The sequence below is a fragment of the Hemitrygon akajei genome, chromosome 2, assembly GCF_048418815.1.
Source record: "Hemitrygon akajei chromosome 2, sHemAka1.3, whole genome shotgun sequence".
In the NCBI taxonomy this organism is placed as follows: domain Eukaryota; kingdom Metazoa; phylum Chordata; class Chondrichthyes; order Myliobatiformes; family Dasyatidae; genus Hemitrygon; species Hemitrygon akajei.
Genome location: NC_133125.1, coordinates 172264676 through 172284364, shown reverse-complemented (window position 1 = coordinate 172284364; position 19689 = coordinate 172264676).

Genomic DNA, 19689 nt, shown 5'->3' with positions numbered 1-19689 from the left:
AAGTAGGGGAGATTCAAACATGAGGAAATGAGTTGAGAGTTAGGAGGCAAAAGTTTAGGGTTAACACGAGGGGAAACCTCTTTACACAGAGTGGTAGCTGTGTGGAACGAGCTTGCAGTAGAAATGGTAGAGGCAGGTTCGATATTGTCATTAAAAAACAAAAGTGGATAGGTATATGGACAGAAAAGGAATGGAGGGTTATGGGGTGAGTGCAGGTCGGTGGGCCTAGGTGAGAGTAAGCGTTCGGCGCGGACTAGAAGGTCCGATATGGCCTGTTTCCGTGCTGTAATTGTTATATGGTTATATGATTATTGAACGTCTCGTCAATGATCAGTACTTCCACAAGGAAAATGAGAATTTGAAGCAAAGAATCCAGGCGACGTTTTAAAACGTGAGCAGAAGTTTGAATTCGATTTTGACTTGTTAACTATATATGATATTACTGCATCGTATGTTAACTGTTAGACTTAGAATCCACTCACTTGGCATTAAGTTTCTTTATTAGTGTCATTCTGAGAAGTATCTTTGAATTTTCATTAGCCGATTAACACATATAACCATGCCTCAACTTACGCACCACGGTTTTTACCTTTTACCAAATATTGCAGAAAGACGGAATATTCTGCGACAACATACAAATATCTCTACAATCTCCCCTGCAGTTTCTGTCTACCATTCTCAGGGTCTGATAAGATGCTCCGTCCGACTCTGTGAGAGGCTAGTGCATAAATTGCAGAAGCCCTAGCGGAGATATTAAAAACGTCCTTAGCCACGTGAGGATTAGAGGATAGCTAACGTTGTACGGTTGTTTAAAAAGGCTCGAAGGTTAAGGCACGAAATTGCAGGCCAGAGACCCTGACATTAGTTATAGACAAGTTATTAGAATAGATAAATTATTGTGTCTAACCAATAATATGCATCTTTCTTTGGAAGATACCAGGAAAGCTGATGAAAGCACGGCAAAGGGTGTTGTGTACATGGACTTTAGCAAGACCATTGACAAAGTCTTGTATGGGAGGCTGGTCAAGAATGTTCAGTCGCTTGTCCATCAAGATGAAGAGTTGAATTCGTGGAAGACACCAGCGTGTGGCAGTGGACGTTTGCATCTATGCTTGGAGGCCTGTGACTGGTGCTACACAACAAGGGTCAATGCAGGTCTATTGTTGTTTGCCATCCATATCAACGATCTGAATGATAATGTGGTATATGGGATTGTGGATGAAACCAATACTGGGGGTGTAGTGGACAGCTAGGAAGACTATCAGAACTCTAAGCGAGATCTGGACCAGCTTGAAAAATCGTCGGAAAATAACAATTGGAATGTAATACTTGCAAGTGTGAGATGTTGCACTTTGTCAGTACCGATTAGGGTAGGACTTACACAGTTAAAAGTAGGACACTGAGGAGTGTGGTAAGATAGAGGAATGTGGCAATACGGATCCATAAGTCTTTGAATGTGGCGTCACAGGAAGATAGATTCGTAAAGAAAGGTTTTTGCATGTTAGCCTTCATGAAACAAATTATGGAGACAGGAATTGGAATGCTGTTTTGAATTTTTATAAGAAATTGACGAGGACAAATGCGAAGTTTTGAGCGCATTTATGGTCGCCGACCTAGACGAAAGATGTCAATAAGTTTGCAGAGTGCAGAGAAAATTTACAAGGATGTTGTCAAGAATTGAGAAGCTGAATTACAGGGAAAAATTGACTTTATTCCATAGAGCATAGAAAAACGAGAGGAGATTTATAGAAGTATACAGAATTATGAGGGGAGTAGATGCGGTAAAAACAAATAGGTTCTTTCCGCTGAATGTGGGTGAGACTGGAACAAGATGTTGTTGATTAAGGGTGAAAGGTTAAATGTTTAAGGAAACATGAGGTGGAACTTCTTCATTGAGAGGGTGCCGAGGTCATGAAACAAGACACCAGCGGAACTTCTGGATGCAGGTTTCGATTTCAACATTTAACTGAAATTTGAATCGGATGTGAGGGAGGATATGGAGGACGATGAACTCGGAACAACCGTTGGTACTAGGCAGATTTATATCTCGGAGCAGACTGAATGCCCGAAATGTCTGTTTCTGTTGAAGTGAATGATGAAGGCAATGGAAAATCTGAAGCACCGTTGATCTATCAAATCAGAGTGCTTGTTTTAAGGACAAAACTTTTGACAAGTGAATTCTTGAGAGATGGCTATAATATATAAGCGCCATCATTAATCTTTTCAAAGTTTAAGAATAAAAAAAAGCAATGACTCCTCTTTTCAACTTGATCCCTCCTTCAAAGCATTGAATCGTCATTTTTGAAAGTCATGAGAATACAATAGATAAAAACAGGACGAGCTCGTTCTTTCACGTGCCTGTTCCATCATTCAAAAATTATCTTAGGGATATTTCACTCAGGAGCTTCACATTACTTAATTTCTTTAATTTTTGACAGGTATTTATCTTGTTCTTGAACATGCTGTCCTGCCATGTCTTGGGTAGAGACTTATTTGATTGGAGATTTCTTAACAAATAATATCCTTCCTACCGCTGTCTTGCAACGCTAGTCCAAAATTCAATCACGGGCCCTAGACACCCTCTTCAGAGTTAGCAGCAGCTTCAAAGTGTTATGATAAGTTGGTATTAGTGGAGACGTCTCATATAGTCAAAACAATCAGCCTGAATACATTTCAGCAGTACACTTTCAGCACCTGGCATAAACTTCGCTCAACCCCGCAGCAGAGAGCAAGCATAAATTCAGTGAGCTGACTCTTATCGGGATTAACCCGTTAGTCTAGCTACCAATCTGATAACCCATTAGGAATCATTTTTAATTATGATAAAATAAACGTTTTCGCGATATCCAAGATTAGACGTCGCCAGGGCTTATCATTATTGCAGAAATTCTTCTCTATTTCTGATCTCACATCCGCTTGGAACAAAGCCAGCATAACTTTTACCATCGTAATTGCGTGCCTCAGCTAGATTTTTACGATTTCTTAGTCTGTGTACAACAGCATCCTTGCTTCTATCGACACAGACTCATTTTATGATGATTTAACATTGTCTTCTATTTTGTCTGTATAACGGAATGATGTCCTTATATTTGTCAGTTCATATTCCACTCACTCATAATTTGTCAACATCTCCGAATCTGTTCAGCGTCTTCCAGCTTTGTAAGCCTGCATATATCCGGTCTATATTTTAATAATTTCAAACGTTTCTCCGTACTTGTTAGTTTGCTTTCATTCTAATCGCTTTGAGATATGTTCAATAAATATTCAGAAGAAAAGGCTCCTTCCTGTGGCCAATGAACGTATGTGGAATTCATCAAGAACGACATCAAAACAGACACTCATGTATAATATTTTCTTATGCAATTTATTTATCTTGTTAGATTACATGTTCACATTATGCGAAAACATATCGTGTTTCTAGCCTTTACTATACGCGATAAAGAAAAAGATTTTATTTGCTACCTTTGCTAATCATCATATCTTAAAATTTCAGGAAGGATAGATGTCCCGGACGGTGCTTGTGAGTGACATGATCTTTTTTTATAAAATACACGACAGAATCGTCACCTATTGTTTCGTGAAGCGAATGATGCTCAGGAGTTCTCGAACACTGATAGTGAGACAGGGATTTCAGAACTTAAAACTCACAGTCAAGTACTTATAGAAAACATTAGGAAGAAGAGAAATAATCGAATATAATTCTTGATTAGATTGCTAAAACATTATACTATATCTTCAGACAGCTAAGTTTCCCACGTTCAAATGCTCCAAACAACCTGTGGCGACTTACCTTCGCTCCTAACCACCTCAATTCAACGATGATAGTGTATGGACAGTAATCATCCAATGTTCAGAAACACCGATAAGTTTAATATAAAGATGGAAGATTGTGGCACATTGATTAGCATAATCGACCATAAATAATATACAATAAAAATTAAAGGACCAGAGGAGAGTTGCAGATGTGTCAGGCTATTCAGTCGCACTGACATTAAAATTAGTTTGAACGTTTTACTGCTTCTTTTTAAGACAATCACGCTGACTCTGGCATAGGCTGCTGACAGCAACTCTCCAAAGTCCTCTGTCCTGGTCCAGTCTTTCTAGTTGTCCAAGGTGTTGTACATAATTTTATTGTACACTTCCTTTACCAGAAAAGAGGTCTTTGGAGCTTCTGTTGGCGTTTCTGTATCACTGGGTTTTTAAAGAATGATGTCGCTCGCCCCATGTCTATCCTTGTCTTTCGGTAGCCGGACTTAGGACCATCCACAATGGAGTTAAGTTAAACATTACAGTTCCATTGCACTCATTTTGTGAGAATTACACACAAACTTGTTCATGGAAAGTGTGCAGCTTTTGCATTGACATTATGTAGGAAATTAATCGGTTTGTGCATAGAACACCTCCAGATGCAGTTCGTAATTTCCAAGATTTCACAGCCTATACAATTCAGATCTAATTATACAGCATGTCAGGCCTTCAGGATTTGAAGAAAGCTACGTGGGCTGATTGATAAGTTCCTGGCCTAAGGTAAAAGGGGTCAATTTTAGAAAATCTAACACACATTTTTCAATGAGCTATACAGTTCTCGTTACATGCACGTGCAGTTCAACTCTTTGAGTGATTATGCAGAAAGTTTGAAGTTAGTAACTCATCTCCTTCCATCTTAGGCCACTAACGTATCAATCACCACTACTGTGGACCACTTCTGGAGGTCCAAGACGCCGATTTCTACAAAGAAGGGATCTGTATGCTTCACGAACGCTGGACTAAGTGTGTAAATGTAGGAGGGGACTATGTTGCAAAATAAATGTGCTAGGTTTTCTAAAATTGACGCCTTCTACTTTAGGCCACGAACTGATCAATCACCGCTCGTAGAAACATGGACAATGCAAAATTAGGTGCCGGTTAGACTAGCCTCCAGCGATCTCACCCATAAAACGAAAATCTCATAATTTCAGGGATAGAAAGCTAAAACGTCTGTAGATGTTTCTCCGTCCATAGATTCCCGGAACACTGTGTAGTGTCCCTTACAGACGAAACGAGACACCAAGTTTGGAATGAGCTCTTTAGTAGGAACTGTTGTAGAGATGAGTATTTGAAAAACTTTTAAATGTGGAGTGCGATATATGGTGTAAGTTAAAATAATTCTCTCAATTAAATTCATTTAATGCCAGTAGTTAATCATAATATTGGTTAACGTTACAATAAAGAAAAAAGTAAATAGGAAAAAGCCGAATTTATGTAAGGTTATCATTAATTCAAGTAATCTGAGAGCGTGAGGGCGCTCCTGTAAAAATCATAACTCGATGGGTCACATAGAAGGTAACGTTTCCTCGGGTAAAAAAATGGCACGCCGGGATGACATCAAATGTGGAGAGAGAGCTCAGAAGGACAAACAGCACCGTCTCATCTCGCACGCCGTCTCATTTCTTTTGTTTTGCGCTATTCTGCAGTAATGCGGAAACCCATTAACATGCGTGTGCTACAAACAGCACGTTGTTTGGCGTAGATCGGCTTTCTTTTCGAGAACGTTATTTGAAAATGTTTTCCGAATAACTCGTCAGACTACTGAAATATAGGCTCCTTTCCTCTCTCACATGTCAAATACCATGTCGGTCTTTCCTATAATGTGATTATATACAATTTACGGTTGTCTATCAATTCATGCGATCACCGTAATTAAAACTTAATGATGTTTATTTAAGCTATTTGGTAATTATTCTGTTCATTCATACCTTTTGTACTTTCAGTAAAACAGCTAAAGAGAGGTATTTATATTTATTATACTCAATACACCATAACTAAGCAATCGTTTTCAATGTCATTGTTGTAAAGTGAACTCCAATTCTTAAAATGTTTGTGATTCCAAACCAGCGATCGAAACGTAATGAACACCCTTCACTTTCGTTCAATGACAGAGAACGAAAATCTTCGAAAACGACTTCGTAAGACATGTTTTCATTTTTCTAAAACTACAGTACATTACCAAATAATTTCATGATATTTACACAAACCATTAAATGTTCTTTAAATACCAAGCGCATACGATTTTTTCGGGGAGAAGGTCTTCACAGGACAACTGCAAAAACCGAAATAATCCCATTGTCATTCTGTTGATTAATTTTCTGGGTACTTAGATATGAACTGGGCCGTACTATTTTATATCAGAATCTCCTACAATGATAGCCACATCACTGGTTTCAGAATATTTATTTGATTTGTTTGCAACTTTCATTCTCTGATGTTAATCACAATGTGTTGCCAGGCTAAGTCAGCGAAAAGGAAGAAGCATGTTGGAATTGCAATTAGCTGCTGATCATACTATCGTTGATAAATGAACTGGGGCTTAGTCTATGCAGAACTAAAGGCATGACCATCCAGCGTACTGCATGCACATCCGTGTGTGTTTGCGTGTAAAAGAGAGAGTGATGGAGGGAAGGAACGAGAGAGGGTGAAAGAGAGAGAGAGAGAGAGAGAGAGAGAGAGAGAGAGAGAGAGAGAGAGAGAGAGAGAGAGAGAGAGAGAGAGTTAGATAAGGGAGTGAGAGCGGTAGATAAACAGAAAGACAGAGAGAGTGAGTGAGAAGGGAGAGAGATAGATACAGAATGAGAGAGAATGAGGGAGGGGGAGCAGAGAGAGAGAGAGAGAGAGAGATTGTAACATTGCCTTTTTGACATGTAATTTCTATTTCCTGTTGTAATGTGTAGGCTGTATTCTTACTACTGTTTGGGGGACTGTAGTACATTGTAGTACTGTTTGGGGGACCCCATCGGGATCCTTTTACCCTTGCAGTTCCTTAGCTCTATCAACAATGATTCAACACCTCCCGGCCCTATGTCACCTCTTTCTGTTGATTTGTTTTCACTTTTTTTCTACCAATAGAGCAACGCCACTCCTCTGTCTTGCTGGTTATCCTTTCGATACAATGTGTATTCTTTCAGCCATGATTCAGTGATGCCAGAAACACCATACATGCCACTCTGCAACTATGCTGCAAGATCATCAACCTTATTCTGTATACTGCGCTCGATCAGCTACAACAACTTCAGTCCTGTATTCATACTTTTCAATTTTGTCGCACCATGCTCTACCTTTCGATTTCTAACTTTGTCTGAGATCTTATCAACATCTGCCTTCACAACATCTCTATTAACTGTTGTGGCACTCTGGTTCCCATCCTCTACAACTCTAGTGTACACTTCAGCGTACTGCATTAACAAACTTTCCCGCCAGGATATTAGCACCCTCCAGTTCAGCTGCAAACCCTCCATTCTGCATAGATCCCACCCCCCCCCCCCCGGAAGAGAGGCTTCTAATTCAAATATCTTGTGCTCTCCCTCCTTCACCAACTCCTTTGCCAAGTATTAATTTGTATAATCTTTTTACGTTTAGCCTTACTAGAACGTGACACAGGCAGCAATATTGAGATCACAGCCCTGTAGGTCCTCCCCTTTAACTCAGCATCTAAACGCCTGAATTCCATATGCAGAAATCGTCACTGGCCCTCCCCATGTCATCAGTAGCGACATGAACTACGACTTCTGGCTTTTCACCCTTTCACTGAAGAACGCTGAGGGCTCGATCCGAGATATCCCGGACCCTGGCACTCGGGAGACAACTTAGCACCCGGGAATCTCGTTCCAGCCTACGGAACCTCCTGTCCGTTCCCCTAACTACAGAATCCCCATCACCACAGCGTGCTTCTTCTTCCATCTACCCATCTGTGTTACAGAAGCAGACTCTGTTCCAGAGGCCACACCACTGTGACTTTCCTCTGTTAGGTCATCCCTCCCGATGACATCCAAAATATTATACGTGATGTCGAGGGGGATGGCCACAGAGATACTCTGCACTGGCTTCTTAACCCTGTTCCCTTTCCTGACTGTCAACTATATTCCCATGCCCTATATCTTGGGCGTAACTACCTCTCTATAGTAGCAGTTGTCGATCCCAGGGGATCTTGGTTTTGCGCCTCTGGTGGCCTGTGTCCTCTCCAGGGCGCAAGTCTGGGCGGAAATATCTGCCGAACCGGCTGTTGCACAAGCAGTGGGTTCCTGCTCTCCACATCACCGATGTAGCCCAAGGAAATGGCAAGCGCCGATACAGCTTGGCACCAGTATCATCGCAGAGGTTGCTGAGTGAGTTTGTAAACAATATCAAACTGCCTTAGAGACCCCGGCTCCGAATTCCTTCCGCAGGGATTACTCCCTAAGCTTTTTCCATGGGAGGGTATGGCCGGAAGGCAGCGGAGGTTTAAAATCAGAGATTTCCTCCTCCTAGGCGGGCTGCTGTCCAAGGTTGTCGAGTCCTATTTACCCGAAGCAATTGGTTTTCAGTCGCCAATCTTCCGCCTTTGCTCCTTTTCTTGTCAGTAGAAACAGTTCAGCCGAGCCGAGTAGCTAAACCACACGTGAAGGCCAAAAGTTGGACTTCTTTGTCAGAGGCACTACCACCCCGGCCATGACCAACTTAGAACCATCCTCCCTCTCTATATGTCTATCGATCACCCGTTGTTTCCTGAATGATCTAATCGGAAGAAACGCCTGTCAATCTACCACGCAAACCCCTGAAAACCCTATGCAGAATTACTCTGTCCATAGAATCTCCCATGAGTCGACAAAGACTCGACGGCAGCCACTATTAACATTGTCGTCAAGCTACCTCTGTTTTCACCGGTGCTCTATCTGATGATGAAATATGAGAAAGTCCATGTTTGTTTCCGATATGAGAAATACGAGCTTTCTTTCTGTCGATTTATGTTTATTTCTTATTTGACCAAATAATTTTATCTGAACGTTTCAATTGCAGAGCAAAATTTGTATGAAATAGCACAATGATTGTTAATTTCATTTTACAATAAAGCACGCGAATTATCAGTTATCTGCGTAGTTCGCAGAATCAGTTAGCAATTATGGTCAATAGTGGTTTTATGTGAAGAAACTGCCGTGAAGAAAGTCATATTCGATAAAATCCATGAAATTCCAAGCCCTTGTGAATCATTTCAGGAAAAACTTGTAAATATTCCCCACGATTAATTTAGCTAACTTTGCTTATTTCATTAGAGGAAAGAATCGACGAATTAGTAGGTAGGTGCTAGAGATATGAAAGTAATACCTCTGGAAATAGGATCCTAACACTCAGTGCGTATTGAATTTTGGAATTTCTATAGATTCCAGTTATGAACGGCGGGTGCAATTATAGAGCCATAGAGTGATCGCGTACTACAGCATGGAAACCGGTCCGTCAGCCCATCTAGTCCCTGCCGATCCGTATTGCTGCCTACTCTCATCTACATAAAGCCGGGCCATAGTCCTCCATATCCTTCTCACCCATGCAAGTATCTAAGTTCAAGTTCAAGTTTATTGTCATTCGACCATACGCATGTATACTGCCAAATGAGGCAAAGTTCCGCTGGAAGTGCGGAAGATGCTCCAAAGATAGTATCTTAAATGTTGCAAATGACCGTTAATTCCCCACTTCCGCTGACAGCTCGTTACATACTCGTACCACCCTCCGATTTAAGGTTCCCCCACAGATTCTTCTTAAATATTTAATATTAAAGATATTACACCTGTTTCTAATCTCACCCAATCTTAGAGGGAAAAGCTTGCGTGTATTTACCGTATCCATATTCTCTTAATTTTGTCGAACTCATTTAGATTTCCCCTCATTCTCCCACAATAAAAAGAATGGCCCCCTATTGTATTCAATCTTTCCATATAACTCGGTCCTCAAGCCCTTGTTCTGTCCTTGTGAAGTTTTTTTTTCCTCTGTATTATTTTAATTAATATGCTTCCAGTAGATAGGCAACCAGATCTGCATACAATACTGCAAATTCCGACTCAACAACGTACTTACAATTTCACGTAATATTCTAACTCCTATAATCAGTGTTCTCATTTATCAGGCTTATGTAGCAAAAGATCTGGTTATCCCCTATATAAAGGTGGCGACAGTTTCAAGATTTTTGTTTTGAACCAAACAACATTTTTAGTTGTCCCTCCAAATACAAAGAAAAAACTGCTTCTGTAAAATCCTTGCCTTTGGGTTGAGATTCAGTATGAGATTTGTGTAGTGATACACCTGCCTTGACAATAGGTGTAGGATAACATCAATCTTGTGTTTGGCAGTGAGGTAGTTGACAAGTAATTACGCATTAATTCCTTTCGACCCGTTGCTTCGTACTTCAATTGTAGAATACTTGAGAATTAATTCAGAAATCACTGCACGAAAAAGAAAAACAAAGGATCGAAAACCCGAGAATTCCACAATGCTTTTATCCAATAGATTTCTGGTGTAAAATACATGAATTCAACAGTTTGCCTTTTACTTTGTAGAAATCGGCGATTGCACTCAGAATCTTAAGAATACCCGTAAGTTTTCATTGATCCTGCTGCAAAAAATAGCTCTGATTGCATGTCTGAAGAGTTCATCCAATTGACAGAACATTGAAGATAACCAAATTATATTGTAAGATGCTTTATATATCTTTTGCATTGAGTTGCTTCAGAGATTATTTCCTAATTTTAATACACTGTTAATTTTAAACACGGCATTTATGTTAACAGAAGAAAAACTGAGACAGAAGCAAACGGGTAAATAAAGAATCAGCATACTTGCTCCGTTCTCCCTCTCTTCGTCCGCACCCCCCCCCTCTCCGCCTAACTCCCCCCCCCCACACACACACACACACACAGACACACAAACACACAACCTTTGTATGGACGAAATTAATTGTAGCATTATTTCAGGAATAGTTTCAAATATATAAATGCACAAGTGTTCATTAATAAATACAAGCAACTGAGACAGCGTTTCGGCGTCAATTATTCAGGGCCTTGACAATTTTTTATCTTTGATGCCGATTGGAGTATTCCCATTAAGGTAGATTATGGGTGTATTATTTATTAACCTTTCTTAACAAACGTACCATATATTTCTTAAATTTTTTCAACATTTTCCCCTTGAAATTTTTATTGTTCATTGCGAAGATTGTTCTCAAACACCATATCAGCATTTCAAAGCACATTTGCTCCAGAATTGAAATAAGGGTACTATATATTTTATTCATACAAATGCGTTTTCTTTGTTGAACTTTCTGTAAATGACCGAATAAATATAACGTAAAATTCGAAGCATACGTAAAAAGCAAATTTAAATTTTATATAATTATATTGAAATCTGTGCTACTGTGTCATAATATTTTGGAAGGCATTTGCATAGGTGAATGGTAATTCATTTTAGAAGCAAAAATAAACTTTTCATAAAAGCAGGGCACGCATATAGATGTTAATACAACCTGCCGTGATGTGATTAATGTAACATTTATTTTATATTATTATTAATTACGTCGTTTATGAAAATATATAAAGAATTAAAATAATTTCTCTGCCGTTTTACGAGAAATATTGAGGACTAACACTTATTCAAATATTTTGGCGTACTTCACTGTGCATGCCTAAGGTAAGAGTCTTTTGCCTGAAGTGTGCAATCCAAGCCAGTAGTGCTGACAAGCAAATTACTCTGATCGACAAAAAAATAGTTGTTATGTTTGATACAAATGAATTACATAATCTTTATGTATATACCTCTCAGTTAATTGACACTTAATTTTGCTATTTCCCTCTTTTCTGATTAGAATTGGAAGCATTGAGACAAACAATTAGAGGCACCGGTGAGCAAGAATATCTTCTATGTATATATACTGTATGTAAAATTTTGACCGCGGTTTGGTATGTAATAGTTATTGATTTTCTACATGTATCCGTTTAATTTTGATAACACTGAAAGATTATAACTTGTAAAATACGAATATTACTACATCGCGCAAACAAATTATGATCTGATGTTATTCTATAACCAATGAAATCAACATAGCATCAGCAGGAAATGATCCTTTAACAGGAAACACGAGGGGGTGGAGATGGTGTGATGGTTCGAGATGTACAGGAATGCAGAAGTGACATAGCAATCTGATCAGACGCCAAGCTATTAAATTATGGATCAAATCGGCAGCTAGGAAGCATATTCCTTCTGATGATTCTTAACCTGCTGTCGAACTTCGAGCATAGCAACAATCGAGTAAAAGCTACGAATATGATATACACTCTTACATGAATGGTGAAAGTAATTATAAAAAGCTTTGTTTGATGAATTTCGAATGTCTATACTCCATTATTTTCTATATATCCTTATCTATTATGAAATAACGTAAATCATACAGACAAGTGACTAGAATGATGACAGCAGTGCCATATTGGTCCTGACCCTGCACCAACTCTCTGTGCTCGTTTCGATTCATGTGAATTGATTTGAAAAGGATCTAAAGGAAGGAGATCGTTGGCTATTCTGAACAACATCTGAACACTGAAATTCGGGACACAGAGGTGCAATCTAATTACAGAAGTTTTTTCGGTCACTGTTTTCACACTAGTAGAGTCGGCTGCATGTGTCCACAGAATACCGACTTGTTGCACGTCTCTCGCATTTGATCTTATCGCCTGATTTGGTAGGTCATATTAAATATGCGGGGACATGCATTACTTATTAAGTTTTATTTATTTATTGAGATGCATCACGGAGTAGAAAAATTCCGGCAGATTTACCTTCGGCATAATCACGGGACAATTTACAATAACCGATTAACTTGCCAGCCGATATGTCTTTGGAATATGTGAGGAAATCGAAGCTGTCGGAAGAAACCCACGGTGGTCACTGGTACAACGTGAAAACTCCCTACAGGCAGCGGCGGGAATTGAACCTATCTCTCTGATATTGTAAAGTGTTCAGCTAATCTCTTCGCTGCCATGCCGCCCTATCAAGTACTTCACTATGATGATAGCGACTTCGAATAATATAAAAAATGAAATTATGGGAAAGCAAAGTGTACATTTTTCTGAATTGCATATGTTTCTTTCTTTAAATTTGCTAGGAATTGTTACTTTGTAATTTTATCAAAAGATCAGAGAGTCCATTTCAAACGGAATGATTATTCATCAGGTAGTTAACAAGGAGACGGTGCAAACTAAGTGCGAGTAGAAAGACCAATGAATGACCACAAATCTGCGCTAAAAAATTTGCACATTACCCTGATCTTAAACGATACATAATATTCCCTGATTTCACGAGAACATAGCTTTATACTGGAAGGTCATATACAGCGGGAACTATCAAGAATGCACGCTGTCTTTGTACATTTCAAATATATTTCATTTTGAATTTTGTAAATAAAATCAACAGGTCAACCCGTTGGGAGTAAAGGTAATTTTTATCAATCATTTGTAGCGAATATTCATAAATAATTAGTGAAAAAAGTTACTTGATCAGCAAGCAAGTTGAAAATCGACAGGCAACTTTCAAGCTCTTTCTCTCTGTCCATGTGCATGGGCATCAATCCGTTTGACACACTCTTTCCCTTGTTCTCCCTTTTCTTCCGTCACGTTCAATTTTGTTTCTCCCATCTCTGCTCTAGCTCTACATCTGTTCGACTGTCTCTAACCTTCCTCCCTTCCACTCATCTCTCTGTATATTGTTTACGTCTCTATGTATCCAGTTACCTCTGGTCTGTTTTCTTCAGCGGTTAAACATGATAGGTGGAAATAATGATTGAATCTATGCCGTGAAGTCAACGCGACATTTTCGACATAACATCAGGATTAATAATGTCACCGTCCCTATGTTGAAATAGATAGATGTTTGCATTTACCTCTGTCAGCTTCGTTATATTCTATAATACGAACATGAAGATAAGTATGACTATATAGCTGCAATATTGCCTCTCGGCTCCTAAATTCGAATCCACCATTGATGAAGGTCAATACACCGTACACCTTCTTAACCACAGAGTCAACCTGTGCAGCTGCTTTGACCGTCCTATAGACTCGGACCCCAAGAGCCCTCTGATCCTCCACACTGCCAAGAGTCTTACTATTAATGCTATATTCTGCCATCATATTTGACGTACCAAAATATACCACTTCACACCTATCTGGGTTGAACCCCATCTGCCACTTTTCTGCCCAGTTTTGCATCCTATCAATGTCCCGGTGTAAAATCTGACAGCCCTCCACACTATCCACAACACCTTCAACCTTTGTGTCATCAGCAAGCTTATTAACCCATCCCTCCACTTCCTCATCCAGGTGATTTATAAAATTCACGAAGAGTAAGGCTACCAGAACATATCCCTAAGGCACTCCACTGGTGACCTACGTGCATGCAGAATATGACCCGTCTATAACCACACTTTGCCTTCTGTGGGCAAGCCAGTTCTGGATCCACAAATCAATGGCCCCTTGGATCCCATGCCTCCTTTCTTTCTCAATAAGCCTTGCATGGGATGTCTTAACAAATGCCTTGCTGAAATCCATATACACTACATCTTCTGCTCTTCCTTCATCAAGGTATTTGGTCACATCCGCAAAAAATTCAGTCAGGCTCGTAAGGCACGACCTGCCCTTGACAAAGCCATGCTGACTATTCCTAATCATATTATACCTCTCCAAATGTACATACATCCTGCCTCTCAGGATCTTCTCCATCAACCTACCAACCACTGAAGTAAGACCCACAGGTCTATAAATTCATGGGCTATCTCTACTCCCTTTCTTGAATAAAGGAACAACATCCGAAACCCTCCAATCCTCCGGAACCTCTCTGGTCCCCATTGATGATGCAAAGATTCTCGCCAGAAGCTCTGCCATCTCCTCCCTCGTCTCGCACAGTTGCCTGAGGTACATCCCGTCCGGTCCCGGTGACTTATCCAACTTGATGCTTTCCAAAAGCTGCAGAACATCGTCTTTCTTAATAGCTCAAGCTTTTCAGTCTGCTGCAAGTCAGCACTACAATCACCAAGATCCTTTTCTATAGTGAACACTGAAGTATTAAGTACCTCTGCTATTTCTTCTGGTTCCATGCACACTTTCCAACTGCCACACTTGATAGGTCCTGTTCTGTCATGTCTTATCCTCTTGCTCTTCACATACGTGTAGAATACCTTGGGGCTTTTCTTGATTCTGCCCGCCAGGGCCTTCTCATGACCTTCCTGGCCCTCCTAAGTTCCTTCGTAAGCTCTTTCCTATTAGTCTTATAATCTTCTAGCTCTCCAGCATTACCTAGCTGTCTGAACATTTTTTGTTAGCTTTTCTATTTTTCTTGACTAGATTTATTACATCCTTTGTACACCACTGTTCTGGCACCGTACCATAACTTCCCTTTCTCATTGGAACGTACCTATGCAGAACTCCACATAATTATCTCCGGAATTTTTGCCACATTTCTTCCGTACCTTTTCCTGAGAACATCTGTTTCCAATTTAAGCTTCCAATTTCCTGCCTGATAGCCTCATAATTCCCCTTACTCCAATTGAACGCTTTTCTAACTTGATTTTTCCTATCTCTCTCCAATGTTATTGTAAAGGAGAGAGCGTTGTGATCACTATCTCCAAAATGCTCTCCCACTGAGAGATCTGAAACCTGACCAGGTGCATTTCCTAATACCAAATCAAGTACAGACTCTCCTCTTGTAGGCTTATCTACGTATTGTGTCAAAAAACCTTCCTGCATACACCTAACAAACTCCATCCCAACTAAACTCTTTGTTCTAGGGAAATGCCAATCAATATTTGGGGATTCTTGTGCTGGTTTATTTTCACAATCGATCTTTCCTTTCTTTGCTCGCTCAGTGGTTCTTAGTTACTTTTGACAGTTTTCTCAATCTTCCAATCTACTCTTGACGACTTCGTACGCACTAGCTTTCCGCATGATGCCTTCCTTTATTTGCTTCGCTATTCATGGCTGGCTCTCCCTACCTTGCTTTTAACTGGAGTATAGTTCTGCTGAGTTTTCCACTGCTCCTCAACCTTCCCACCATACAGCCTGTGTTCTCATTCTACCCTATCCAACTCCTCCCTCATCTCGTTGTAGTCTCCCTTGTTTTGGCATAATAAACTTCTTTTAGATCGAACTATTGCACTCCATTTCGATGAGGAACTCAATCATACTGTGCTCATTCTTTTCAAGAGGTTCCCGAACTACAAGATTGCTAATTGTACCTGTCCCATTGCACAGGGCCAGATCGAAGACAACATTTTCCTTTTTATGTTCTGTAACATGCTGTTCAAGTAAACTGTCATGTATGCATTCTACGAAGTGCTCCTCAAGACTAACTCGACTAACTTGATTCAACCAATGTACGTGCAAGTTAAAGTCCCCCAAGTTAACTGCTGTTCCATTCTTAGACACCTCAGATATTTCTCTGTTTATTTCCTGAGCCACTGTAATATTAATATTCATGGCCTGTAGGCAACGCCCACCAATGACTTTTTCCCCTTACTGTTCCCATTCTCTACCCAGATGGATTCAGCATTCTGGTTCTTAACCTTATATCGCTCTGATCTCATCCTTAATTAATACCCCACCCCTTACATTCCTGCCTATCATTCCACATTACCTGATATCTTTGGATATTTAATTATCAATCCTTTCCATACCGCAACTATGTTTCAGTAATGACCACTAAATTATACCTCTTTATAACGATTTGTGCAACAAGTTCACTGCCCTTGTCACGAATACTAGAGGCATTCAGGTAAAGTGTGCTTACACTCATTGTGCCTTTAAAGCCTAGCAATCTTTGTCTCTTAAGCACTTGACTTTTCTGCACTCCACCCTTACTTTCCTCCTTTTTAACTTTTGCTTTTATTTCATCTTTATCCATGTTTTTCTATTTTACCTGATCAATACTTCTCCAATCTGTTGAACCCTTCACTGATCCCATTGTTAAATTCAAATTCTCATCAATCTTCCCCTCTTCACCACAAATCGCAACATTCACATAGTCGCTCGAAGCGGGCAAACAACCTCCCCCCTTCCCCGTATTTGAGATGCATTGAAACCTATGGCAAGCTCTGCAATTACAAAGATAACATTTGGATTAGATTAAACCCCAGTCATTACATCGGTGGGAAATAGCACCACAAGCTATGCCTCTATGGTTCTACTTTCCCGAGCCAATGCAACCATATCCATCACCTCAAATTATATTTTTCCAATGTGTTGTTTTTCCCATAGATTCACCTGTCTTTAGTTGTTTACTAAGGACATAATCATAATCAACAACAGTTCCTTTCCTCCCACAAATGTTAATTTACGCCTGAATTCCTTTAGCAAATTGCTTGTGGCTCCAGATACTAATGCCTGTAGTGTCTTATATCTGTAAAATCAAAATATTGCTTCTCATGCGTGAATTTTATTTCGTTTCATTCAGATTGTTTGCTTCTATTTGTACGCAGAAGCCAAGGAGCATCCATTGTCCCAAACACGAACGAACGAGAAATGAGGGGAATTTATGTAAACGTAGCTGGGTGTATCAAAGCAGATGACAATCAAAGGGCAGGCTCGTGCAACATAGGCGACCCCTGTTAGTGGTAATGCTAAGGATCAGGTGGAATTTATTTCATCCCTCTGCTTTGTCGTTGAAATCTGAACTTGATTCAGCGTTATTATCACCAACGTTGCAATGCATGAATGATACTAGAAATTACTATAATAGATAGATAAAATTAGATAAACTGAGCAAAATGTGAGGTAGCATTCATGCTACGGTCAGAGATCTCGGGGGGGGGGAAGGAATAAGCTTTTACTAATCTATTCAGTGTGTGTTTCCACGATCCAGTGCCACCCCTCTGATGGGAGCAACGAGAATAGAAACAGAGGAGAATAAACCCAATATGGAGCAACAAACCTTGAAAAGGAACCGTCATTCAAATTGTAATATGCTGATAGTTCTCTCTATAATTTGCGGGCAAATTATTCTATTCGATCCAAACAATTTTGCTATTGATTATACTGTAGGCTTATACAGAAACAAAGTAGAGATGTTGATCAGTTTACAGCTTTGCTTCTAGTGAGATATCACTTTCTATCGTCTCTGTTGTTTTCTGGAAATTTGATGTATAACATACCAGATAGTCAATATACGAGAAAGGAATGCAACAGAAGGATATTACCGTCTTCAGTTTAATGTAGAATAGTCATTGGAATATTTGGGTTCCGAGTATTATTCATATGAATTGGCAACTAAGCGGGAGACTATCATTATTTTTCAGAATTTGACGAATTGGAAACGGTTCTGAAAACTGTGGGTAAGCAGTATTACTATTTTTAGATAATAATCAATTCCTAGTCATATAAAATAGAAACATGCACTTAGATCTACCATATAAATACGAACAAGTGTCATCCGTACTGATCCAATTTTACAACACTTGATATATATATATATATATATATATTACTCGGAGAGTTGTTCTTTGAACCAAATGAGCTATGGGTTAACAGGCAGTAGCATATTTACTAATATATTTAACCTTTGAAAGGATTTCTTTTTGCAAAATGACCTTCACACATTACCTTTGTTTAAACGAAAATGGTCATAAACGTTAAAGATATGTTGCTTGCAGTTATTTCTTTGCAGCAATCTTAGTTTCTAAAAGGCAATATGTCCTCCGAATGATTGGTATTAATATTATGAAAATCAGCTTTAGTTAAAACTACAACAAGATCTTAAACTTCTTCCTGTACTCTTCAAGTGCTTCTTACATAGTACATATTACGTAGTATTTTAATTGAAAGTTAAAACAGAGCACAGAAACACAAAATGCTGAAAGTTTAGAGAACCTTAGAAAAAGAAATAAGGGGTACATTTCATGTTAACGACTCCAAATAGTTTAAATCTTTGCAACGTGCCTTCTCACCTTTCAGGTTACATGCGTGTGTCTTAAAAAGTAGGGAACAACCGGAAACGTTTACTTTGGAATGGATAAACAAAATCAGCGAATGAGTTACTGAACGGGAAATTGCACGGAAAGACACAGAATATTGTTGGCAAGATCAATATCAAGATAATCCATCAGAGTACCGGCAATTTTCCCCGCTATTATTTTAGTGCTTTATCTCAGATAGTTCAATGAATAACTTGTATAAAATGAATAACTAAATGAATTTTCTTGCAGAGAAAAAGCTGATAGAGAAATCACAAGGTGAGCAATATAAACTAATTCTCTACGCGATTCAATATCTCCAAAATTTATAGTTTCGCAATATTATTAAACTGTCGGGAAAAATGTTATAATTGACTATTACATATTTGCCCTTCATTGTGGACCAAAACGAGAAAAAGTATTAGTCGAATTATAGCGGCTATTTGAGCGACAGTTGATTAAGTCTTAATCATGCAGAAATTAATTACTACTATGTTATTTGATGAATGTGCATTTCGCATGTTTGTTCTTTGATTCAGTATTTATGCAGTAAGTTTACCATAGGACTATTTACTTATTGTGTCCTTGGAAGTAAATTATCAGCCTTGAATTCGGGCTGTGGTTATCTCGACTGAATTCAACTAACCTGCAGGGACAGATAGGTTAATTTCACGCTGTAGTTCTATCAAGTGAATGCTTACATTGCTTAGGCCTTCATTACTACGAGCTCAACCTGCAAGTCAACCTTTGGACTTCCAAGCCCTTTTGCGGTCACAACTGCTGAATCTGCTGCGTGGCCATCAGACTAGTACAGGGGTGTCAAACTCATTTTAGGTCACGGGCCGGATTGAGCAAAATGCAGCTTCATGCGGGCCGGATCAGTCGGACGCGTGCGAACGCAGCTTTCGTTGCCTCCGTTTTTTCAGCCT